Source organism: Notamacropus eugenii, chromosome 4, assembly GCF_028372415.1.
Source record: "Notamacropus eugenii isolate mMacEug1 chromosome 4, mMacEug1.pri_v2, whole genome shotgun sequence".
Lineage (NCBI taxonomy): Eukaryota > Metazoa > Chordata > Mammalia > Diprotodontia > Macropodidae > Notamacropus > Notamacropus eugenii.
In genome coordinates this window covers 286,699,387-286,705,347 of record NC_092875.1, presented here as the reverse complement: position 1 = coordinate 286,705,347, position 5,961 = coordinate 286,699,387, and the positions used below count along the sequence as shown (strand labels likewise).

General features: G+C 40.9%; 1 pseudogene; it reads right to left on the bottom strand.

Moving 5' to 3' along the window:
- Positions 1–1,711: 1,711 nt before the first annotated feature.
- On the bottom strand, positions 1,712–5,746 carry LOC140498420 (DNA excision repair protein ERCC-6-like pseudogene; annotated as a pseudogene).
- Between the last annotated feature and the right edge of the window lie 215 nt (positions 5,747–5,961).

Below are 5,961 nucleotides of genomic sequence, written 5' to 3'. Positions count from 1 at the left end.
CACCACTAACATACAGATGGCAAACTAGCCAATTTGGGGCAACAGTCATTATGTAGCATGTGAATGTGTGGCAGCGAAGAGACAAGAGCTCCAATGAACTTTCAGAGACTCTTCTGTGACTTGGTGACTCATCTGTTTTTCTTTTGGGGTTTTCTCTGGATTGGTTCTGAATGTCCTGGCTTCCAGAACTCTGTGACAGGCCATCAGAACTTTGTGTGAAATGTCTGTGTTTTGTTGGCTATGTGTGGATCCAAAGTTGGGTCCTGTGGTGCTTTGGGGCCCTGACTCAGGGAAAATTGTTCCAGATTTGTTTTCAAATTCCTGCTTCTGACACTTACTACATGTGTGACCCAAGTCATTCCACATCTTTGAAACTCAGTTCCTCATCTATAAAGTGAAGTGGTAAGATTAGACACCTAAGGTCCCCTACAGATCTAAATCTGTCATCCTATACATCAAAAAGTGAATCTGAGGAATAATGATAAGTATAACACTTGCATAAAACTTTATTCTTTGGTGGAGACCTTAAAAAAGGGGAGACATCCTGGTATTCTGGCTTCCAGTTTTAGGAGAGAAGACATAGGGTTCCAGATTCTCTTCAGGAAGAGATCCCTGAAGGGAGGGAAAGATCCTGGAAAGAAGGCAACATGTAGAGAAACTGGCACCTTGATCATGTCCCTATCCTCAGCCTGCTACACTAGAAACTTCAGACAACTTTCCTTTGGGTAAGATCTGAAACACTCTTGCAACTGAGCTAAGATATCTCCCTCTCAGCAAGAAAGTCCGTTCACTACATATATTATTTGGTATATACTCATCTGTATACCTTCTCTGATTTCCATAGCTATTGGCTTGAACAAATAGGTTTATTTGCTAGATGTGTTCTTTGTGGAACTGGCATTTTGGGGGAAAGTCAGTCTTTGATATATAGCTTGGGAAACTCATTCCTCATTAAAGAAGCTCAACTTGAACCTGAAAAGTAACTCCCTTAGAATTAACGAAGAAAAAATGTGAAGGAAGGTGGACTTGCTGTACCAGATCTCAAACTGCACTATCAAGATGTAATCATCAAAACAATCTGACACTGGCTAAGAAATAGAATGGTGGATCAGTGGAATAGATTGGGTATATAATACACAAGTAGTAAATGACCATAGTAATCTAAATCACTCTTACATAGAGAAATCCACATTGAAACAACCCTGAGGTACCACTTCATACCCATCAGATTGACTAATATGACAGAAATGATGACCAAGATGACTTCAGAAAAACCTGGAAAGACTTACATGAACTGATGCAAAGTGAAGTGAGCAGAACCAGGAGAACATTGTACATAGTAAAAGCAATATTGCAAGAGGATCAACCATGAGTGACTTAGCTCTTCTCAGCAATACAGTGATCCAAGACAATTCCAAAGAAGTCATGATGAAAAATGCTATCCACCTCCAGAGAAAGAACTGATGGAGTCTGAATGCAGATTGAAGCATATTGTTTTTCACTCTGTGTGTGTATGTGTGTGTGTGCTGTCTGTTTCTTCTTTCACAACATGACTGATATGGAAATATATTTTGCATGATTGCACATGTATAACTAATATAAAATTGTTTCCCATCTGAGGTGGGGGAAGAAGAAAGGGAGAGAATTTGAAACTCAATTTTTTTAAAAATTAAATTCACTTTTAATTCCCCTCCCCTCCCCCAAGGAAACTTTTCAGAACAGGGTCAACTGGCTAGTAAACTTCAAAAAACCTTTTAAAAAACCAATACTGACCCATGTGGACTGTACACAAGAACAAAAGTCAGCAAAAATCTCAACCCCACCCCCCACCCCAGACTTGATGGGAGTAACAAATGTTCACAAAAAAATGGAATATAAAACATTAGTTGAATTGTCATCCTAAACACACTAGAACCTATCTTTTATTCAAAGCATCACCTTAAATTAGGAGAAACTGAATTAGAAAAGTAAGCATAGGTAAGCTTCAGTGGATTTTAAAGTACAGCAAACAAACCATATTCTCAAGTTTGATTAAGTTGCTTATGTAAACTTAAAGTCAGGAGAATAACTTCAGGGTCTGTACTTTTTATATCAAGGGCTTTAAGTAAACAGTTGAGTGCTTTCCTGTATTTTCCCGCTTTCTTTCAGTTCCTTTCCACACCTGACAAGAGCCTCATACTCATCTGTTCCAGGAGCTGAAGTCGGATTGTATGCAGTTGTCTCTTGTGAATCTCGACTGGTCCCAGATGCACTCTGGGTTAAATGTGAGTGAGACACAGACAAAGAGCAGGGCTCACTTTGGGACAGTGAGATTTCTTCTACGGGTTCCTCTTCTGAATGTTCAGACTCTTGATTATACTCTGCTGTTTCTTCTTCTTCTGAATACTTGTCTGTACCCTTTTCATTACTGGCATCTTCTTCCATATCTTCAACGTGGTCTAAGACAACATTAATAAGGAATCTCCTTGAAGCCAGGGATCTTCTAGAGATTGCAGAATCATTTTCACCACTACATATTACAGATAAAAATAATTCAGATTGGGGTCTATTGCTTTTAGGAGTTGAGCTCAATTGTGTTAGTAATGGATTTGGAAAAGGGGGTAACATTTCTTCTGTCACAGAATCATCTTCATCATCTGAAACAATCCTCTTCATCATATGTCTCATTTTCACAGGGGCTATTTCATCTTCCATTTCACTTTCTTGATCAGAGAGATTCTCAAGCTGTGGAGGGCTACTCTGCCCTCTAGGATCAGTTGCTAAATCCTTCACGCTAGGCTTTCTTTCAGTGAGCTCCAAAGATTGCTTGGAAAGATTCTGTTCACTCTCTAGAGAGTCTTCCAAGAAAAGATTGAAATCACCAGCCTCCTGCAACAAAGAAGCTAAGTTGACCTCATTTGGTCTAGAATTCTCCATTTCACTTGTGCGTGCTGACAAATCACCAACTAAGCTAATGAGAGAAGGACCCAATTCCATAGACTTTTCTGGACTAATAGGCAAAATGGAAGATTCCAGTAAAATCTGAGCATTTGTTAGTTGATCTAGATTTGGCTCACGATCACCTTTTGCAGTTTCCTGAGTGTGATCTGGTAGAACTGGATGCCTATGAGCAGGTTTATTGGTATTTAATATTTCCATTTCACAACACTTTTCATTGGAAAAAGTAGTTATAGATTCATCATCCATTTTGTGTTCTGACCCATGAACATCCGATTGTTTTCCAGACACATCTACATTCCCGACAGAGAGATCATATGCCTCAATGTCTTCAATAATGCTCAAATTTGCCATTCCAGAATGGAGAGAGTCTTCTTGTGTAAGATCATTAAATTCAGAGCATTTTTCCTTTGACTTGGCAAATTTTGCAGGTTCTTTTGGCCAAGTTTCCTCAAGTCTGGCTCTTGTGTTGCTCAGTAAGAGCTTGTTATTCTGACACTCTAATTCAACCAGGAGTTGAGCCTTCTGAACCCTTTCTTGCACATACTGAGAATTCCCTACCTCAGACTCCTCAGGAACAGACACATCATGGGTGAACATCAAATCATGGTCAGAGATTCCTGCTATTCCCAAAGTGTGCAGGTAAGCAATATGTTCTTCCAATTTCTTATCAGTCTTTCTGTGACCAACATGCAGAGAATGCAGTTGCAATTGTGTTGCAGAACTCTGAAAATCCCCTATTGTAAAGAGCTCTCTCAATTCTTGCTTGCTAAAATATCTAACAGGGTTTTTTTGATCCCCAGTTGTTTGTCTTATTAACGAGTCCTTGAAAACCTGTCCTATATATTTTCTCCTCCACCGTACCGCAGGTGATCAACCTATAAACCACAACATTTTCTTTTTGCCCAATTCTGTAAACTCTATCTACAGCTCGTGCATCAGTTGCAGGATTCCAGCTAGGATCAAAAATGACCACTCTAGTTGCTGCAGTTAAAGTGAGACCTACTCCACCTCCTTGGGAAGTAAGGAGAAAAACAGAGATACCCTGACTGTTGAAATAAGTCAATTCGCCTCTGTCTTTCTGAAACATGAGTAACAGTTCCATCAATACACACAGTCTTGAAATTCTTTCTTTAGAAGGTGCTCTATGATGTCTACAAGTTTTCTGGATTGAGAAAACACCAGAGTTTGATGTCCTTCATCTTGTAATCTCTTAAGCAAAGCCATAAGGAACATCGCTTTCCCCGATTCTTGCATTAGGGATTCACGAGGTACCTGATCAATCTGGATATCAGAATGAACGACTTCATCTTCATCTCCACCAGAGAAGTTGCCTTCTTTGAGACCTAACAAACTGCAAGCCTGTGCTGACAGTAACCTCGGGTGATCACACAACTTCTTTAAGACAGTCAGCTCAGCCAAAGGCGACCGTGTTTCCATTAACAACTGTTTGATGTGCTTTAGGGATACAGATTTCCTATATATTTCTTCTTGCAAAGGTACTAAGTACACCCAAATAACTAACTAATTTTTCCTGAAAAGGAAAGGCATTTCACAGACAATGACACTACTTGGATCCTCTTCAGGAAGATTGCTTTGGGGTTTATTGACACTTTTCTTCTGTACATCTTCTTTAGTCCTCCTGAGAAAATAAGGTTTTATAAGTGTCATTAAGTTTTCAGATATTTTCAGTCCCAGGGCCTTCTCTCCTAAAGTAGCATCTTTCTCCGTGGCCCTAGTAATAGGATTTTCATATTCCATTTTAAAGGTTTTAGATGTTCCTAGCAAGGATCCCTGACAGGCAAAATCAAAGAGGGACCAGGGCTCATACAAGTTATTCTGAATTGGGGTTCCTGTCAGGAGGATGCGATTTTTCACAGGGATAGCCCGGGCAGCAATTGATGGCAGCTTTTAATTTTATGGGCTTCATCAAGTATAAGATAATCCCAGATAAACTCTTTTCCATCCAGTTGGGAAAGCTGCCGCCAATTGTTGATCAGCATTCGGTATGTTGTAACAGCCACCCCCTTCTTCCTCTGAATCCTGTTTAGATTTCGGGTATGTTCATTCTTGCCGGAACCATGAAAGGTGGCAACTCTCATTCCTGGGGTCCACTTAGCAAATTCTTCAGTCCATGTGTTGATAAGGCTGGTAGGCATGATCAGTAGCACATACCTCACAAGTTCAGCATCAAACATGGCAGAAAGGAAAGCAATAATCTGAAGAGTCTTCCCCAGTCCCATGTCATCTGCCAACATGCCACCTTTCTTTCTCTCTTTATACAGACTATAGAGAAAGGCCACACCTTCTTTCTGGTGCTCAAAAAGTTGATCGTGCAGTTCTCGATGCAGCATCAGGCCACTGTTGCCCACTTCGACCAACTCCTCATCTCCTCCCACCAGTAGCTCCTCCATGACTTCCTCTAGCCTCTGGATTCGGCTCAGAACCTTGTCATTGGTAAAAAAAAATATCTTTTGCTAAATAGAAAAGTTTAAGGGCTTCTTCTAGATTTCCATTCATGGTAGCTTCTTTTGCTTCTTTTACATATCTCCGGTAACTGGCTGCTTAGCCCGGGCTTAGATGCTCTGCTGCATCCCCTGCGGCCTCCGACTCCTCCATGGCCGCCTCAGACTTAGCCTCGGTCCAGCTCTCTGGCTCGGTCTCGGCCTCGGTCCCAGGCCCAGGCCCGACCTCAGCCTGGGGCTCTGCCGTCACTAGGGCTGCGGGGATGCTTAGGAGTTGAAACTCAAATTTTTAAAGAATGAATGTTAAAAATTGTTTTGAAATGTAATGGGGGGAAAAATAAAATATTATTTTAAAAAAGTATCTCCCTAAGACTAACAATATTTAGGGAGGCAGACAGATATAATTTTAGCTTGGTATCCTTTCTGTGAGGAGAGTAGAGGGGCTCTCCTCTGGTCCCAACCTCCTACTTCCCCTCTTGGCAGGAACCAAAGTCTCTCTTAGAGAAAAATAAGTGGAGAAGACTCTAGAGGTATCTCTAATCATACCTCCCTGAGAGCC